The sequence below is a fragment of the Protopterus annectens genome, chromosome 5.part1, assembly GCF_019279795.1.
Source record: "Protopterus annectens isolate FY-2018-M chromosome 5.part1, PAN1.0, whole genome shotgun sequence".
Lineage (NCBI taxonomy): Eukaryota > Metazoa > Chordata > Ceratodontiformes > Protopteridae > Protopterus > Protopterus annectens.
The window spans coordinates 281855666-281875813 of NC_056736.1; the positions used below are offsets into that span (position 1 = coordinate 281855666).

General features: G+C 40.3%; 1 protein-coding gene across 2 annotated transcripts in view; it reads right to left on the bottom strand.

Annotated features, from left to right (window-relative positions):
• CRYZL1 (crystallin zeta like 1) overlaps positions 1–20148 on the bottom strand; it is a 951914-nt gene that overhangs the window by 344729 nt on the left and 587037 nt on the right. The gene's annotated exons all lie outside the window — the stretch shown is intronic.

Here is a 20148-nt window from a genome sequence, read left to right on the forward strand (position 1 = left end):
GGAAGGGGGGGGGGTGCCATTCTCTTTAAAAATACACTCAACATAAAACCTCTACCTAAATTTCAAAATGCCGAAACTATAGGCTCAATTCTATACATAAACACCACCAAAAAAAAAATCAACATTCTCTGCAGTTGCATTCCCCCAGGTAATAACTCTCCCACCATTGAGGAAATCTTACAATGGACTTCAAAATAATCTTTCATAGGAAACCATCCTACTAGGTGAACTAAATACTGACTGGTTATAGCCTGTAACTCCAACAACCTCACTAACCATATTCATCTCTTTGGCTTTTCCCAACTCATTCAAGAACCCACTAGAGTAGATAAAAAAAGAACAATCTATTTTAGATTGGACACTAGTCAATTGCCCCAAGCAAAACTACCTGACAGGATGCCTACCATATGGCCCAAGTGACCATCTCCACACATTCCTCCTACGTAAACACACCAACTTTTCTAAGCCCATAGTTTTTAGATAAGTCAGAGATGACCGCAAACTAAATATACAGGATCTTAACTGTATTCTAAGGCAATGTAAATGGGAACCACTACTAACCCTAGGTTTGGACCAAGCCATCGAATACTTTAACAGTACTCTCACTAATGTCCTTAACATAGTCACACCCATTAGGAAAATTAGAGTCAAGGCAAACTATGCACCATGGCTAAGTAGGGACACAAGAGCCCTATTAAAAGCTAGAGATAAGGCTTGGAAAATTTGGAAGAGGAATAACACTAGCTTATCCAAACAAAACTACCATCAACTTAGAAATCAAGCCAAGAAACAAACCAAACTTGGTGTCTTCTTTGGTGTCCAAAACAAACACTCAAAAGATCCCCAAAGGTTTTGGCATGCTATCAACTCCCTACTAAAACCACGCAAAGTGACCACACCTGCTCCCAGCTCCATCAGTAATACTAAACACATAGCCTCCCAATTTAACCACAACTTTACAGAATCCTCCCAACTATCCAAAAATAACCATACATATATATCCCAGTCAAATGCCCTGATAATATCCCTTCCTTTACTCTCTCACCTGTTCCTACCTCTACAATTAAACTCCTCCAAAAACTGAAACCTACCGCCCTTACTGTTGACAGTTTACCTGCCAACTTCCTAAAAATAGCTGCTGAATCCTTATCTTACCCCGTTTCCATCCTTATCAACCAACTGCTCCATACAGGAAGCCTACATCCCTCAACTATGGAAAGTATCTTAGATTACTCCTTTTCACAAATGTGGAAACTCTTAAAACTTTTCCAATTACTGTCCCATAGACATCCTATCCCCTTTATCTAAACTACTCGAGAAATGTATTCACTCAGGTTATGCAATTCCTAAACTCACACAATCTCCTCTCCTCCATATAACATGGCTTCAGACAGCACCATAGCACAACAGCAGCTCTTCTCTCTTTTACTAATCTTGTTAACCAACACAGAAATAAAAACTTTGTATCTGCAATATTTTTAGACCTATCCAAAGCATTTAACATGGTGTCACATGCCATACTACTAGACTCCATGGCCTCCCTTATCTTCTGTCTCAAACTATTTCCTGGTTTAAAAGCTATCTGTCAGGTAGACAACAATCTGTCCAATAGCAAGGCGTACTACATCCCTTACTTCCAACTACTATAGGTGTACCACAAGGCTCAATATTAGGCCCACTTCTCTTTTCAGTATTTACTAACAATCTTCATACCTCCACCCAGCATGCTACACTTATACAGTACGCACATGATTCAACTCTTACCTGCTCTGCGCCGTCACTCACACTTTACAACAACTCACTCAGGAATCCTTTACCTCTGTGGAAAGTTGGATTATTCAGATCCAATTAAACCCCAACAAGCCTAAATTGATACTATTCACCTCCAGCAAAACTAAATCTACCCCTCTACCCTTTACAATCACTTCTTCTGACCACACCAAACTCCTTGGTGTAGAAAATGACAAAAACCTACACCTTGATGTCCATATTTCACAAACCATCAAAAAGGTCCTTAAAAAATGGGAACACAATATAGACACAAGAAATTCCTCCCAGAACAGGCACGGATCACCCTAGCCCAAACTCATCTACTATCCACTCTAATGTATGCTGCACCAATTCTTATCCATATAAGAAAACTGGATCTTGCTAGACATGTTATAATGAAATTGCCAAGTTTGCTAGCAACTCCACCTTCAGAACCCATCACTGTCAAGCCCTAAGAGAACTTAAATGGCTAGAACTTCCCCGGCTACTCAATTATCACCAACTAATTATTGCCCTCAATATTGTGAAACATCATGAAAGAACCCCAGCACTAAAGCCATTTTCTCATTCACTACAGTTCTAATCGTCCTCTCCATTCTACTGACAAATCCCTCCTCTGTATCTCCAGGGCTAAAAACACTGCAGAGAAAGCATTACTGTCTCATAACATAGCTAGAAACTGGAACAACCTCCCCCCAAGCTCGGACTTCTGCTTCTACTACTACACAGTTCAAAGACTCACTTAAAGTACACCTGATGAATACCTGGCTATGTCCATGCATTACATAACCTCTGTCCACTCTTAACATCTACCTATCCTATTATACCTACTGTTAATTTGCTGCAGTCTTAGGAATCTTTTCTGCTGAATTCAAATTTTATATCACTTTATGTTTAACCATGTTATTTGATTCTGTATTAATGTTCTTTGACTTTGTATACATCTTGTATTACTATCATGCGTCTAATTCTGTCTTACTATACTTACCTATACCAAGCTAAATCTGTCATCTACCATCAAATACATAAAAAACTAAACTTTAACCCACTCACATTCATCTCATCCCTCAAAGAATGTAACTGGCATCCTCTAAAGTACCTCAGCCTTGATGACGCAGTTGAATTTAATACTACCTTCCTGAGCATCCTTAATTACCATGCCCCCATAAGACTTTCCAGAATCAAAGCACAACCCTCCCCATGGCTACAAAAAACCACTAAGTCAGAAATGAAAAACAGGAATAAAGCCTGGGAGCACTGGCACAAAACCAAAACCCCCTCAACTAGACAGAAATTCCTAGAACTATGCAAAAGAGTCAAAAAGCTAATAAAACAGGACAAATTCCAATACTACCAGTCTGCCCTAGACTCCTCTCAACACAGCCCCAAACAATTCTGGTCCTCCGTAAACTCCATCCTCCACCCAGGTAAAGTCAGTACCCCTCCTCCTAACATCCCTCATTCCTCAGAAAATATTGCTACCTCATTCAACACACACTTCACACAAACCATACTATCACTAGCTAAACAACACAACCCCCCTTCCCCTCCAACCCACACCTTCAACTAGTAATCTCCCCACTGCCTTCTCTTTTTCTCCTGTACCTACCTCCAACATAAAAAACTCTTAACTAAACTTAAGCCCACCAGATTAGCAGCAGACAACCTCCCAAGTGAATACCTACAAATCGCAGCTGACGCTCTGGCCTACCCAGTATCCATCTTGATTAACCGATCTCTGTCAGAAAGTTACGTTCCCACACTGCGGAAAGTATCACATATAATTCCCCTCCACAAAGGTGGACCCTCCACAGAACTAACCAGTTACCACCCCATAGCTATTCTCTCTCCACTCTCCAAAATACTAGAGAGATGCATACACTCTCAGGTCAAAGACTACCTCCTTACTAACAACCTCTTTTCCAATACTCAGCATGGTTTCTGACTAAACCATAGCACCACCACTGCCTTACTCTCCTTTACTAACACCATCCTTCAGCATAAAAACACTGGCTATCTCTCCTCTGCTACTTTCCTAGACCTATCTAAAGCATTTGACATGGTCCCACACAAACAACTTATCTCTGTCCTCAATAACCTATCCTTCTCACAATTGGTCACCAACTGGTTTCAGAGTTACCTGTCTGACCGCCAACAATCCGCTGCATGGCAGAATGACATATCTCCCCAACTACTTGTTTCCATAGGGGTTCCCCAAGGATCCATCCTTGGACCCCTACTCTTCTCTGTTTTTACCAATAATCTAGCCTCTGCCACCAAACATGGCACACTCATACAATACGCAGATGACTCAACCATCATCTGCTCAGCCCAGTCCCTACCCAAACTGCAAAAAGTCACAGGAAGCCTTTTCCTCTGTTGAAACTTGGTTATCCAATGCCCAATTAATACTCAACCCAAACAAAACTAAACTACTCATCTTCCAACCCACCAAACATACTCAAAACAACTCTCACTTTAACATCACAGCAAAATACTACACCACTATATACCCAACTGAACACACCAAATTGCTAGGAGTGGAAACAGACAATAAACTAAAATTTGACATTAACCAAAAAAAGGAGATGGATGCGAATGATAAAGTACCAACACCAAACACCAAGTTCGCAGTGGAGATCCAAATAAAATTTGACATTTATATATCCATGACTATAAAAAAAAGTCCACAATAAACTAGGAGTGATATACAGAAATAAGCAACTTCTCACCAAAGCAGCAAAGATTTCAATAGCAAATTCCCACCTTATCTTCACCCTACTTTATGCCTGTCCAATATATACCAACCTAAGACGATGCGATTTAAACAAGCTAGAGACCTGCTACAACAAAATCGCCAAATTCGCCACAGGGGCATCCTACCGTAGTCACTGCTGTCTCTCACTTGCTGAACTGGGCTGGCTTGAACTCCCTCACCTCCTTCAATGGTATCAACTCTCACTTGCCCACAAACTAGTAAATCATCCACTAAATGTCCCATCCCTCCAGAATCTACTCCAACCCTATCGCACCACTAGACCACTAAGATCCAGCAACAAAAATCACTTGCAGATCACTAAAGCCAATAACTCTGCTGGTGAAGCACTATTCTCTTGCACCATAGCCAAATTATGGAACTCCCTCCCACCCACAATTACCTCCATACCATCATGCACCTACTTCAAAACTTTACTAAAAGCACACCTAAAAACATGCTGGCTATGCCCTTGCAACTCCCACTCTAATATCACCCTCCTCATCCAACCATTACCTTTCTTTCCACTCCACTAACTACCTTGATTATAGCAAGTTCAGATGCTCATAAGCCAGTACTTATACAGCAGGAACTTCTTCTTGTAACATTTGTTAATGTCTGTTATGTACTTCACAGATAAAGATTCTAGTTGTCTACTGATGTACTATGTTCTTCATCTGTAAATATGTTGTAAGTAATTGCTATGTAAATTGTTAATCGCTATGTAATCCAATGTAACTACTGTCTGTTTATTTTAACTGTGGAGCTTTTCTCCCCGGGCCTCCGCTGAAAATGGACCTACGTCCAGTCAGACACTCCCGGTCAACAAATATAAATAAATAAATATTTACTGTGGAACTTTTCTCCTCGGGCCTCTGCTGTAAAAGGACCTGTGTCCAGTTGGACTATCCCAGTAAGCAAATGTAAAATAAAAAAATAAATAAAAATAAAAAAGTGATTTGAACTTAAAGAGCACTTTGTCCAAATGTTTAATCTGTTGGTCCATAAGAAAATCACCCTCAGGTGCTCTAATATACTTGCTGTCATCAGTATAACTAAATTTGTCAAACCATCTGTTAACATTCACAGCTTCAGTGAAATTACATTGGAAGAAAACCTGCTGGTTGTTTCTTAAATTGTTACCTCCTGAGTGTAAATGCTGGTCTGGGAAGTGGTTAGCACTATAATTAGTAGATGTACATTCAATAGCAGTACTATGTGAAATGACCTGCGATAACTGCTGTATTAACAATGTTAGATTAAGACCCATAATACTTCCGCGGTGGTGCAGCAGTAGCGTTGTTGCCTCACAGCAAGAGGTTCTCCCGTTCAATTATAGGCTGGAGTGCGGGGAGTGCCTTCCGTGTGGAGTCTGCATGTCCTCCCCACGGTTGGGTGGGAGTTCAAAAGACATGCGTAAATGGGCGTGCCTTCGTTAAAGGTTGAACATCGAGCTGGCACCTTGGCATTCGTGAAAATCTACTGCCAATCATTAGCGGACCAGAGTTCCGCTGTGGCGACCCCTAACCAGGAAAAGCCGAAAGACAACAACAACAAGTAGCTGCTGGAGGCCTGATTACTCAGCCCTTTGCAAAATTTATTGATTGGAAACTCAAGTTGCTTGTTTACTGACTACTCACATGTACTCTTTGAATCATGGGGCTTTGTGGACAAACGTACGAATATCACAGGATTTGACAATTGTTTACTAGTTACTTTAGACATCAAAATTGTGTTTACTATTATTCCTCATAAACTGGGTCTGTCTTGGTTTGGTGAGGTTGTGGCACAGTTTAAATTATTGTCTGACAATTATGCTAAGTTGATTTCTGATTTTCTGGAACTGATTCTCTGCAACAACGTTGTTTTCTTTGATGGCAAGTATTTTAACCAGCTACATATGGCGGCTGCTTGTGCCCCACCTTTGCTAATGCTGTGTTACTTAGATGGGAGATCCAGGTTCTTTTTAAACTTGACCTGTTTCAGTACTGCAAATGTTATTTTTGGTAACTCAATGATGTATTTGTGGTTTGGGCTGGTAATACTGATCAACTTTGTAAATTTCTGAGCTGGAAGTATTTTCTACATTTTTGAAGGTTATTTATAATGTTAACAGTTACAAGATACATTTTCTGGATGTAGAAGTTAGAAAAGGTGATAGTGGTAGGTTTGTTACTTCTGTGATGCCCGTTCATTGGCCCAATAATCAAGGAGCCGCAATCCTCACCACTAGCACCAGTGAGGAGCATTCACATTGAGAAGGATAACAAGTACACAACACAGTAAAGTACAATTTCCCTTAAGAGCACACAGAGATCACAGTCGGTCTAGGGCTGGTTTCTCCCTTTCTCTCCAAATCCCCAATAAGACTCTCCACTGGCAAAGCTACAGAGTGGAGTCCTTAGCCAGGGTTCCAAACCAAATCCTTCCAGCACTCCCTCTGTCCAACCAGTGCTTTGTGTCCCTGCCCAAGTAGCTGACACACACACACACACACACACACACACACACACACACACACACACACACACACTTTGAGATAATGAGGGTGCACTGTGGTTACATTTTTGAAGTTCAGAACATATAACAGTTTTTCTTACAATTAGTTTTCTTACATTTGTAAAACAGCCTGTGGATTATATTAATATTTACAATAACATAGAATTATCTATAAAATTCTCTCTAGCTAGGCTGGCAGCCTTTCAGTTTTTCACAACTTCCATTTATAGAAAGCCTACTTTTTATAAAACGTTTTTTTACACGTTAAAAATAGCCATCCACTACATCAAAAAAGGTGTTGTGAAGAGCCAATTCACAGGAGTTTTCAGATTAACCTCTTATGACAAAGAATGCATTGATCAGTTCAATAAGTTGAAAAAAGAAGTTATGTACTTACCATAACGTTCCATGTGAGTTGTTCATCTTGCCTTTATTCTTATTGATGAGTTCAGAGCTGATCCTCAGCTCCGAATCAGCCAACTACAAAAGCTCGGCAGTTCGAGACCAGATCCTATCCCATGATGCACTACGTACCTCCCTCAGATCTTGTTTGCCGTCAGCTAAAGGCTAAAGCCTTCATTATGCCACTCAATCAGAAAAAGTTCCAATTCAAACTTCTTGGACCCCTAGTAAACTGGAAGGGGGTTGATGGGCGGGATGTAAGAATAAAGGCGAGATGAACAACTCACATGGAATGTTATGGTAAGTATATAACTTCTTCATGTGAAGTTGTTCTCTCTCACCATTTACTCTTATTAATGGATAGCGTCCCAAGCACCATATTTCTCGGGTGGCTCAAGGGAGAATGTACCTCAGAACCGCAGAACCAAAGGAGGTCCTGTCCCTGGAGGCCTTATCCATTTTATAATGGTTGATGAAGGTATGAGGTCTAGAGCATGTGGCAGCCGCACAGATAGTCTAAAGGTATTTTGGCCAAAAAGGCTGAAGAAGTGTATATATATCTGGTGGAATGAGCCTTTATCCTTTGTGGTAAAGAATTATTCGTAGAAGTGTACGTGAAAGCAATACAGTCTGCTAACCATCTGGACAAGGTGGCTTTAGACACTGAATCACCTTTCTTTGCTTCTGAGAAGGAAACAAGCAACTGTTCATTTTTCCTGAATTGTTTAGTTCTGTCCAAATAAACTTGTAGTTGTCTATGCACATCAGCTTTGTGAAGCATGTATTCCAATTTGTTTGTATGGTTGGGGAAAAACAGGTAATTCAATAGTTTGATTGAGATTAGCTTCTGAGCAAACTTTGGTTAAAAAGGAGGGATTTGTTCTCAAAGAAACTCTGTCATTAGGAAAAAGTAGGTAGGGGGATTTGATAGTCAAGGTTTGTAACTCGGAAATCCTCCGAGCAGAGGTTATTGCTACTAGAAATAAAGTCTTCCAAGAGAGGTATTTAAGGTCACAAGATGAAGTCAGTTCAAAAGGGGATAAAATAATGCAGGAAAGAACCAGGTTCAAATTCCAAGGCATGGAGAGCATTTTGACGGGTGGTCTTAGATGGAAAATGCCTTTTAAAAAGGCTTTCAATACTCGATGAGACATATTTGAGGAGTCTAAACCCAAATGAAAATTGGAAATAGCTGCCAACTGTACCCTAACTGTAGCCACAGCAGCAACTTCATTGAAAAGTTTAGTAAGAAAATTTAAGATGGCAGAAGCAGGAGCCAAATAAGGATCTACTTCATTTTGAGACGCCCAAATAGCGAATCTCCTCCACTTGCTACGGTACATTTTTTGAGTTGACAGCTTATGAGAGGCTGTCAAATGTGTTTAACTTCTGTTGAAAGATTAGGAAACCTGGCTATGTTTGGAATTGGAGCAGCCAAGCTGTCAGTTTGAGGGACTGTAGAGAGGGGTGAAGAGTTCCTGAAGCGTGAGTCAGGAGATCCGGCACTGGATCCAGGATCCAAGGCTCTTCCAGTAGATGAGGCTGGAGGAAAGGGAACCATATCTGCAGAGGTCAGAATGGGGATATTAAGATCAAAGTTCTGCCCAGAGACTTTGCTTTCTGGGTATCAGGGGTATTGGAGGAAAGGCATAGAGAAGGCCCAGGGGCCAATCATGCACAAGTGCATCCCTTGGGGTTTCCCCTAAAGGGGAATTAGGGCAAAGTAGTTGCTGCATTTGGTGTTGGCTGGGGTTGCAAAGAGATCGCACCAAGGCTGGCCCCATCTGCGAAAGATCCTTTCCGCCACTTGATGCTTCAGAGACCACTCATGCGACAAGAGTATTGCTCTGCTAAATCTGTCTGCTATCATGCTGGACTTCCCTGGGATATGCATTGCAATCAGAAAGCACTGGGTAGAAGTCGCCCATTTCCAAACTCTTAGGGCCTCTCTGCAAAGGGCAATAAGACTTGGTCCCCCCCCCCTGTTTGTTTATGTACCAGACTACCGACACATTGTCCGATTGTACAGCAATTGTTCCTAGGGGAAGAGAGTCTTGTAAGAACTGCAATGCTAGGAGAACCACTCATCTCCAGAACATTGATATGCAGGTGAGCCTCATGTTGATTCCACGTACCTTGGGCTGTTCTTCCCTGGTAATGCCCCCCCCACCCTACCAGGGAAGCATCCGTGGTCACTGTGGCTATAGGAGGGTGTAATACAAATGGTCGACCTAAGGTCACATGGTGTGAAGTTATCCACCACGAAGATCCTTCTTGCAAGAGTCCATTATTAATATCTGAGGAGTCATTGGTAGTTCTTGATAAGACCATTGGGTGAACAAAAGCCACTGAAGTATTTGCATGTGCATCCTGCCTAGAAGAACAGCGCTTATGGCTGAAGCCATGGTGCCTAGCAATTTGAGGATATTTTACACTGGAACTCTCGTGATCGGAAGAATGTCCAGTATCTGATTTCTTAGATTATGAGGTAGAGATAATGTTACAGTGACCATGTTTAGTTTTGCTCCTATAAAAACAATCTGTTGCAATGGCAATAAGGCAGATTTTCCTGAGTTTATCATAATCCCCAATTGCTGGCAAAGGTTTATTGTCTTGTTTCTCGCCTGAATAAGTTGATGCCTAGTGGTGGCAGTGAGAAGCTAGTCATCTAAATATGGGAACACCTGGAATCCGGATCGTCTCAGGTGAGCCATCACTATTGCCATGCATTTGATGAACACTCTGGGGGCTGTTGTGAGACCAAAGGGCACAACTCGAAATTGGAAATGACTGGCTCCCAGCCGGAAGCGTAGGTGATCTCTGGATGGCCTGTCCACTTTGATATGGTAGTACGCATTCTGGAGATCTATTGAGCACATCCAATTGTCTTTCCCCAGAAAGGAGAGACTTGACTGAAGCGTGACCATCTGGAACTTTGTCTTTTTTACTGATCTGTTTAATCTCCTGAGGTCTAGAATGGACCTCCATCCAGTCCCCTGTTTTCTTTGGTATTAAAAAGAACCTTGAGTAAGTACCGGATCCTCTCTGGTCTGCTGGGACTGGCTGGATGACTCTTTTTTGAAACAATGTTTGAATCTCTAGGGTTGCTTGTTCCCTGTGACTGGGTGGAACATCCGGGATTTTTTTGACTAGTGGAGGGGGATGTGGCAAAGAGTACTGAATATCCTCTGGAAATAATGCTTTGTACCCAGGTATCTTTTGTGATTTTTAGCCAGGCGTACAAGGACAGGCGTCCCCCAACTGCCTCCAGAGGTGGACAGTTGGGCCTCCTTTCACGAGCACTGATAGGGTTTCCCAAGGAACTGATCCTCGTCTCCCTGATTTTGCAGGCCCCCCTCTGCCGCGAGGTCAGCGTCTTCCATTGTCCCCCCCCCCCCAATGCCTATGGAGGGAGCTTCACCACAAGTGTTTTGGTAAGATCCCTGGGACTTACAGAACCACATCTTATCACCACCTCTCCCTTTGGGATAGGGTCTAGTAGGGGTGGAAAAACTGACTCCTACGGCAGACAGAGTTTTACCATCCTGCTCACTCCTGGTAAGAGTCTCCTTAACCTTAGGTCCAAATAGGGTTGAAATGTCAAATGGGGTGTTAATAAAGGAAGACTTAAAGGGTTCCGCAAAGGAACACAATCACATCCAGGAATGACGCCTGAGGGCAATTCCTGTACCTGCAGCTCTGCTCATTCCATCAGTCACGTAGGAGAGTAAGAGCATGGACGAGTTTGCAATAGAAGTTAAGGTAGGGAGCTGGGCAGTAACCTGATCTGAAACTCCTGCCACTATTGAACCTTGTAAGGTATTTCCTAGTTCTTTCAGGAGATCGCTTTGCAGTCTAGTAAATTGGGTAAGATAGTTCAATGAATGAAGAACAAAGGCTGTTGAACTGAACATATGCTTCCCATACCTGTCCATGAGCCTAGAATCTCTATTAGGAGGATGGACATTGGTAGAAGTCTCCAAAAGTTCTTTCTTTGTGGCTGCTGCCATCACCATGGCATCAACAGGCACGCCTTTGGATATGAAGTTCTTGTCTAGAGGGCAAGTAATAAACTTATTTGGCCTCTGCGGGACAGGTTCCATTGTATCTGGAGCCTCCCAAGCCTTGCGCATGACCAATTCAAGTAGCTCATCCAAGGGCGGAGACACCCAAGAGGTTGAGGGCTGAGATCCAAAAGCCTTCAGGAGTGCAGACTCATCCTCAGAAGGGTTAAAGGACTTCCGGCCACCCCTCTGTTTTAGGATCTCCAGGATATCTGCAAAGGAGATATCCTCAGAGGGGGACCATAGGGACCCTTCTGACTCATCTAAGTCGATGTCTGAAGTGAGTGACTCTTGGGGAGAGTCAAGATGCTTCCTCTTGCAAGTCCGCTTTCTAGGTACCTCTTCAGTGGGAACATCTGGAGAGGTTTTAGAAGGGCAGGGTTCACCCAATGGGGTGTCCTGAGGCTCAGGATCTCTACGCTTAAGTGGAGAGCATGTAGACGAAGCAGAGACCAGTACTTTAGGGGAAGGAGGTGCTGGAACAGATGATGTGGTTGTGGGCACCAACAATACCCTGCTCATGGCGTCAAGGGCTCCCTGGTCCCGACCCAAGACAATCCCTGGTTCCGAAGACACCGCGGACCCCCTTGGTGCCAGAGCTGGAAGCTCCAAGCCAGAGGTCGAAATTGAGCTCACCCGAGACGATGCCCTGAGAGGTAAAGTCGGCACAGACAAGTCGGTCCAACTATCCTCCCTGGCCTCGACCGGATAGCGTTGGCTTCAAGAACAGGTCAAAACCAAAGGTAACAGGGCAGTAGGAGTAGACAATCCTGCAGCAGGTGTCAGCCCCAAAGGCTCCACAAGCATCAGCTCCAAGCACTCCAGCTCTGAAACCTCATGGGGAATCAGAGAAATCGTAGAAGGTGGAAGGGGTTGCATCAGCTCCGGAACACTGGGTGTCTGAGCCGATAAAATTTTAGCAAAGGCCAGTACCTGAAGAAGCCTCTTCACGACACTGTCCACGTCCAAATCAGAAAGTCTGTTAGAGACCCGAGAAGAGCGAGTTGAGGAAGCCACCGACTGAATGATGGGCGATTTTAAAGTAGAAGATACCTGCTCCAATACAGGGGACCGGCTCCTACTCAAAGTAGCCATTGGTTCCAAGAACCTTGGAACCAAGGCAGTCGACTTACTAGATTTCGACTTAGGTGTCGGTGAACTTCCTTTGGAACTTAGAGGTTTAAAATGTTTCTCCAAGTCCTCTTGAAAGGAGGATTTAAGCAAACCTCTGTCTAGTAGTTTCCTTTTTCTCTCCATCAGCACCCTGGAACTGAAGGAGTGGTAAATGGCACAATTCTCTTGAAGATGGACTTCACCTAGGCAATAAACACAGTCTGTGTGTCCATCTGTAATTGACATTTTCTGCCTGCATCTTGGGCACTTTTTAAACCCAGATTTTGCCTTTTCTTTCTCGGGAACTGACATACTTAGATAGTTTACAGTTATCTGACCAAAAACAAAATAAAGCTATTCTGAACAGCAGCAAAAACGTTAGATTAACTACACACACACACACACAAAACTATTAAAGGTGATCTTATAGTAACTGTAGACCATAATTAAACTAGTAATTATTCAGTTATTCAATTTTCTACTTAACCTACGGGATAGGGAACACTCAAAAAGAAAACAATAGGCTACAAGGCCCAAGAGCAACTCGCTCTATATAACAAAATAAAATTTAAGCCTACCAGCTGACTAAATGTAACTCTGAAAATCTCAATAAATAAAGAAAATTCTAAATGATGAAAGTTATATTAATAGGCTAATATTCTGTGCTAAGAGAAGCAAGAAAAAAACAATTATACTGGCCCGAGCGAAGCTGAAGCCTCCGATCAGTTGCAGCGGCAAACTAGATCGGAGGGAGGTTCATAGTGCATCATGGGATAGGGTTCTGGTCTCGAGCTGGCTTTAGACCTCAAGCTTTTGTAGTTGGCTGACCCGGAGCTGAGGATCAGCTCCGAACCCCTCAGTAAGAATAAACGGCGAGATAGAACAACTTCACATGTCATGTTTCTGGAACAAGGTTATCCCGAAACTATGGTTGGATAATTTTTATACACAGATATTTCATGAAAGGAACAATAAATATGCTCCTATTATCATTAAAGGGCTGCAGAGTTCTGAATTCTACAACATGATAGGTAATGACAAGAACGATGTTAGTCGTCAGTCACAGTGTAGTGGTTATTGTAACAACATGCATCTAATTCACCTGGCCACAACCAAGCCATATCTAGTACTAGTGAAATTTAGTTAAGAGCATCAAAATTGTAATATTGTTCAATATTATTATAATATTAGACTTGTTTTTTAATGTTTTAGCTTTTTTATATTATAAGCTAGTTCTTGACACTTTTACTATGTACTGTACCTTTAATTTGGCGGGCTTTGGTTACACTGTAACTGATTGGCTTTTTAAGTGTGAATATGTATGAACTAAGGTTTTTAACTTTCCTTGCTTCTTTTGTATGCTTTTATGGTTCTGAAGATGTCTATGTTTTTATAATAGACTAAAGCATTAAACCTTACACTAATAAAATACATAAACGAGTCGCTCTGCCACCTGGTCGTTTGCTTTTGGAATATAATGATTTTATTACATTCCAGAGTAGGTTGCTTGTTCTGTTTTTTGTACTATTACTGTTTAGTTTTTAAAGTAGAGTCAAAGACACAGCTATAAACAGTGTGTTAGTGTACAAAGAAGACAAGAAAAAACAGTTGCAAAGGAGTCCGTGAGTTCCACATATACATTGCCATATAATATACATGCAGGTAAGACAGACATCTATCCAACTACTAAACATAATGACCAACAAAATAAAGATTCACGCACATTACATAACATAAAAATAACAATCAGTGTATAGAATATATATATATATATATATATATATATATATATATATATATATATATATATATATATATATACACACACACACACACACACACACTATATATATATATATATATATATATATATATATATATATATATATATATATGGATCTACTTCATATGGCCGACATTTCAGAATGTCGACATTCATATGGCTGAGACGATATGACTGACATTCGAAATGTTGACCACAGAAGAAAAAAATAAAAAACACAAAAAAACTTACCTTCATGCTGCTAGCAGGGGGGCTATGCCCCCCTGCACCCTCTGTGGGGGGCTCCGCCCCCCCACCACCCAGAACTTAAATACACCAACTCAGAGATTGCACTACAGTGCAGAAGATGGAAATGTTCCCATTCCGCACCGTATGGAGATGCCAGTTCTGCATGGTCGACATTTCGAATATCGATCATATGGTCTCAACCATATGAATGTCGACATTCTGTAATGTCGACCGTGTGAAGGGAACCCATACATATATATATATATATATATATATATATATATATATATATATATATATATATATATATATATATACACACACACACACACACACAAATGTATGGTAACAGCAATAACAACTTACTGGCAGTGAGGAAAAGACAAGTGACTGCCACAGAATGTGGATAAAACCCATACTTCATACTGTAATTGGCATGGTATTCAAGAAAAGCTGGTTTTATTTGCAGATGATATTTTGTACCTGACAAAACCAGAAAAGGACATCTCAGTCTTTAACATTCTGGAGACGGATCATTTTTTTTTCCAAGATAGAAAATTATTGAAGATAAAATAAAGGCTATAGCTGTAAACTATGTGCCCACTCATGAAGTGATTCAGCAATGCCCATATTTATGGGAACATTATAAAATTAAGTATTTAGGAGTATGGGTTAAAAAAGGATTCTGTTATGGCAGCTAAGGATATGGTGGAAGAGAAACTAAAGATAACACAAAAACAGAGAAACTGGAAGCTCTTGCCAATAGATATGGACAGCAGCAGTAAAAAATGTTTTAGCTCCTTTACTTTTATACCCAAGTCAAACATTTTTTATCAATCATGGGAGAAGTTGCGTATAGTAATTAATAAAGGGTTGAAGGATTTTATCTGTGAGTAACAGGACAAGAGGCAAGTGGGATAAGCTGATCCTTCTAATAAGCAAGGAGGATTAGGATTAGCTGATTTGAAGGGATATCGTAAAGATACTCAATTAAGGCTCTGATACACAACACAAGCAGAAAGCTATAATTCAAAGTGGAAAGGGACGATGATGAAACAGGGGTGTAATCCAAGAAATAAGGAAAGAGTGGAACATGGGAATGGAGACAAGAGATTCTGCCAATAGGGATAACTGCAATTAGGTGTACAGAGAACAGGCAAGAGTGGGCTGGGATTTACTGGAGAAAAATTACAAAGGAACCAAGGTACTGGGAGCAAATAATTACAGAGGAAAAGGTAATAGAATGGGAACAGGCCAAGAATTCATGTGGACTGCAGACTAGAGATTGCCTTCCCTATCAAGGATTGATATCAGAGTACAGGCAAAGAGAAAGGAATAGGAGATGCTAAGTGAAAGACTAGCACTGGTAGAGTTTTTAGTAGAATCTACAACAAAAGCTACTGTTAAAAAGGGATCATTAGTAGGGCATACAAAATACTGCATGATAACTATAGAAATCAATCCGAGGAGGTTAGAAAGGAACGGGAAAAGTGACTGGATAAGAAATTCACAAAGAAACAATGGCAGGATATATGTATGTCTCTCAAATGTGCAACAAAGTCTAGAAGATTTAGGATCTCTGCTTGGAAGTGTTTGCATGGCTATTTTTATACCAAAAACATACTCCAAAGCATTTTTCCTCAGGTTAATTGCAAATGTTGGGAGTATGATGGGGAAGAAAAAGGTAATTAACACATTTTTGGATTGTAACGAGTTGGCGACTTGAAATTATTTTTTGAGCTGAGATACAGAATCTGTATTACTTAGACATAGTAATGCCTCGCTCAGTTTAATTCTGGTGCAGCCAAAAAAGCAATTTCTAGAAAATGGAAATAAAGTCTAAACCAACCTTACTAGTAGTAGTGAGTATAGTAACAGAAACAAAAGACCTGGAAGTGGGATCTTTAGAAAAAGGTTAGGAACAAATTACATAGAAAAAAATGGGAATTGTGGGAGCAGTACATGCACAATAATATTTTGGAGGAGGAACAAGGTTTAAGGGAAGGCAGGAATGGAATGAGCCATGTAATATTTGACCGATAATGACTGTACAGAAGACTGTAAGTGATGTATAATACTTGCAATTGAAAATATGTCAATATGGGTTGTTTTCATTTATATGACTGCCTATGTCATAAGTGATAATTCAGTAAAGATGTTAAAAAAATATTTGTGTCATCATGTCTTTCAGAAACAAAATGAGAGGAAGACAGTATTAATAGCTGATTGGTGTTCAGTGGAGCCCAGAACACACTGGACAAAGAAAAGACAGTTAGTTATTTGTTATTAATCTTGCCAATTTTAAAACTAAATCAGCAGCTTAATAGGGAATTTGGGACATCCAAGTTAGTAGTTCACAGACAAAGAATACTAAAAAAAAGTGGGTGAGGGTATTGACTTGACAAAAGTTAAAAGCATATTGGCAAACAAAATGCATAAATGAGATTAGTCAGCAAAACAATATTAAAGGTGTTATGAAGAGATTAAAATACAGGGTTTTAGGGGTGTCTGCAGACACAGTGTATACAAGATGCTAAAGCAAGAAAAGAACAAACATGTAGCTCTGTCTATAACACAGATGCAGGATAGCAGAATGTGAACAGTAAGAAAGGAATTGATCTGACTACAATCAGGTGGGGGATACAAAACAAAAAGTCAAATATGTATGTTTCACTGTGTGGAGGAGGAAGAAAAGTACATTTAAGCGGGTACTTATAAAAGATTTTTGAGATGGGCTCTTACAAACAAGTAGAACTGACTTATGTTAACTGTTCAGCTCTAATAAAATGTCTACTACTAGAGCTGGTGGGTTTCATAATTTTCACTCATACCACCACTCACACGATGGCTGGGTATAAACAAGTATGCCCACTGAAAAGATCAGACTACACAGTAAAAGTCATGTACTAGACATACATAAAGTGAATGGAAAAGATGGAACCCTGAGTCTGAAGTTATAAATTCCAGACACAAAAAATGAAAGCAGTGATACTGAACTGCTAAGGAAGTATTTTGAATATTTACTGTTAAGGCATGACACCTTTAGTTATACTACTATATTTTAAGACAGTTTCTCTAGAAGGCAACACTTAAAAAAGAGGGGAACGGGGATATTAGACCAAGCTTTGAAGCACAACTTCTCCAAAGGACAGTCTGCTTCTAAACACTGAACCTCGGCTAAACTGAACAGTAAGCATAAATACCAGTAACCAAACAATGACACTGGTGTCAAGAACCAAAAGGGAACAGAAACAGTTTCTAATGATGTCTGCTTTTTTGATAAAATGCCCATGTACAATACTGGTTTATGGCAGTAGGGACAATATCTCAGAAGTCATCTTACTTTCCTTACGTTTCATGAAGGAAACACTAGAAAGGTGAGAAAAGTGGTCAAGGGAAAACTTTAGTCCTATCCCAGGAAAAAATAAGGGGTTCACCTTCATGGAGATACTGCCTACATGAAAGATCAAATAAAATTATTTAAGCATATGGGCCCAAAGTCTGCAAATTCTCAAACAAAACATTTAAAATAATGCAAAAAGAGAAACATGGCAATAGTAACAAAATAACAATTTTTTAATATCAAGTAAGCACTTTTGCACCCAGACATTGATGCTTCCTCAGAACAATTATAAAACCAAGCAGTTTAAATATAAAAGGTAATCTAAATCAATTAACTCATTAACAGCAAACAACCTATCAGAATAGCTAAAAAAATAAGATATATACATATCACACTACCCTAAAAAACAAAAGCTTAATTACAAAACACACAGAAAATAATATGTATGTATTAAAATCAAAAATCATTCAAAGATATGCAACCTATAAAAAACATATACCTAGCTAAACCTTATTTGAAAGCATGTCCACTTCAACAATAGTGAACTAGCATTATTGCACTGCAGTATTTTAAATTTTCTGCTAACTGTATTTGTTGTGCTCAAGGAGTTTATTCTCAGTGGCACTTCTAGTTTATTTAACAAATTGCTACCAGAAACAGTATTCTAACTTGGAAGTGGGCAAAAAAGAGAAACAACGTGACGCAGGCCAACATGAAATTCTAAATGGCTAGTTTCTTGAGCATGGGTTAATGATATAGAAATACCACTGGAACACTTCTTAAGCAGGTGTTGTTATGATATAGCTCTACGTGTGCCAGCGTGTGAGAAGGTGAAGGGACAAAATATCTGAAATGCAAGTTTCATTGTGGTGTTATTTAAGTATAAAGTATAAAACTGATTAGACATGAAAGATTATCCTATACCTAGTCCCACTACCCAAGTCCACACTAAGAAGCAATTCCAAATAGTCCCAGAAAGAGTTCTATAAAAGAAATTTCTGGTAGCAACAAGAATTTTTGATGCATCTTCAATATGCCTTGAAGAACACATGAGCTTAGCAAAGAGACTGTACCCAAAGATCTATAACACTGAGGTGAGGAGCAATATCAAGAAGGCGTTGCCCACACAGAATCTTGTCCACTGACGGTCAATTACAGGAACAGCAAGAACAAATCATATGAAGGCCAGAAGGTGTGCAGCTCAGAGTAATGGTGAGTGTGGAAGAGAGGTGAAGAAGAGAGTACAGGCCAGGATGGAGTGGGTGGAGAAGAGTGTCAGGAGTAATTTGTGACAGACGAGTACCAGTAAGAGTGAAAGGGAAGGTCTACAAGAGGGTAGTGAGACCAACTATGTTATAAGGGTTAGAGACAGTGGCATTGACAAAACGGCAGGAGTCAGAGCTTGACGTGGCAGAGTTGAAGATGTTAAGATTTGCACTGGGTGTGACGAGGATGGACAGGATTAGGAATAAGTATATTAGAGGGTCAGCCCAGGTTGGAAGGTTTGGAGACAAAGCCAGAGAGGCAAGATTACGTTGGTTTGGACATGTGCTGAGGAGGGATGCAGAGTATATTGGGAAAAAGATGCTAAGGATGAAGCTGCCACTAACAGGAAAAGAGGAAGGCCTAAGATAAGGTTTATGGATGTGGAGAGAGAGGATATGCAGGTGGTTGGTGTGACAGAGCAAGATGCAGAGGACAGGAGGAAATGGAAACAGTTGACCTGCTGTGGCGATCCCTAACGGGAGCAGCCAAAAGAAGAAGATATATATATATATATATATATATATATATATATATATATATATATATATATATATATATATACATATACACACACACACACACACACATATATATATATATATATATATATACATATATATAGATATATGTATATATATATATATATATATGTGTGTGTGTGTGTGTAGTGGGGGGCAGGAGTGTAAGGAGTTAACTCTTCTTGCTGACTATGATCAACACTAGGATTACCAAAGATGAAAATGTGAAAACAAAGGGAGGTCAGAGAATCCCTAGATCAAGCAAAACCACTAGAAAACCAAAGCTTCAAAATAACATTTACTTAAAAAATGTTAACACTTTTGTTACTTCATATACCTTGCTTAGAAGAAAGAGAAAGCCTCTTCCCCAGACACAGGAAGCAGAATTATAAGAACAAGAAGCAAAG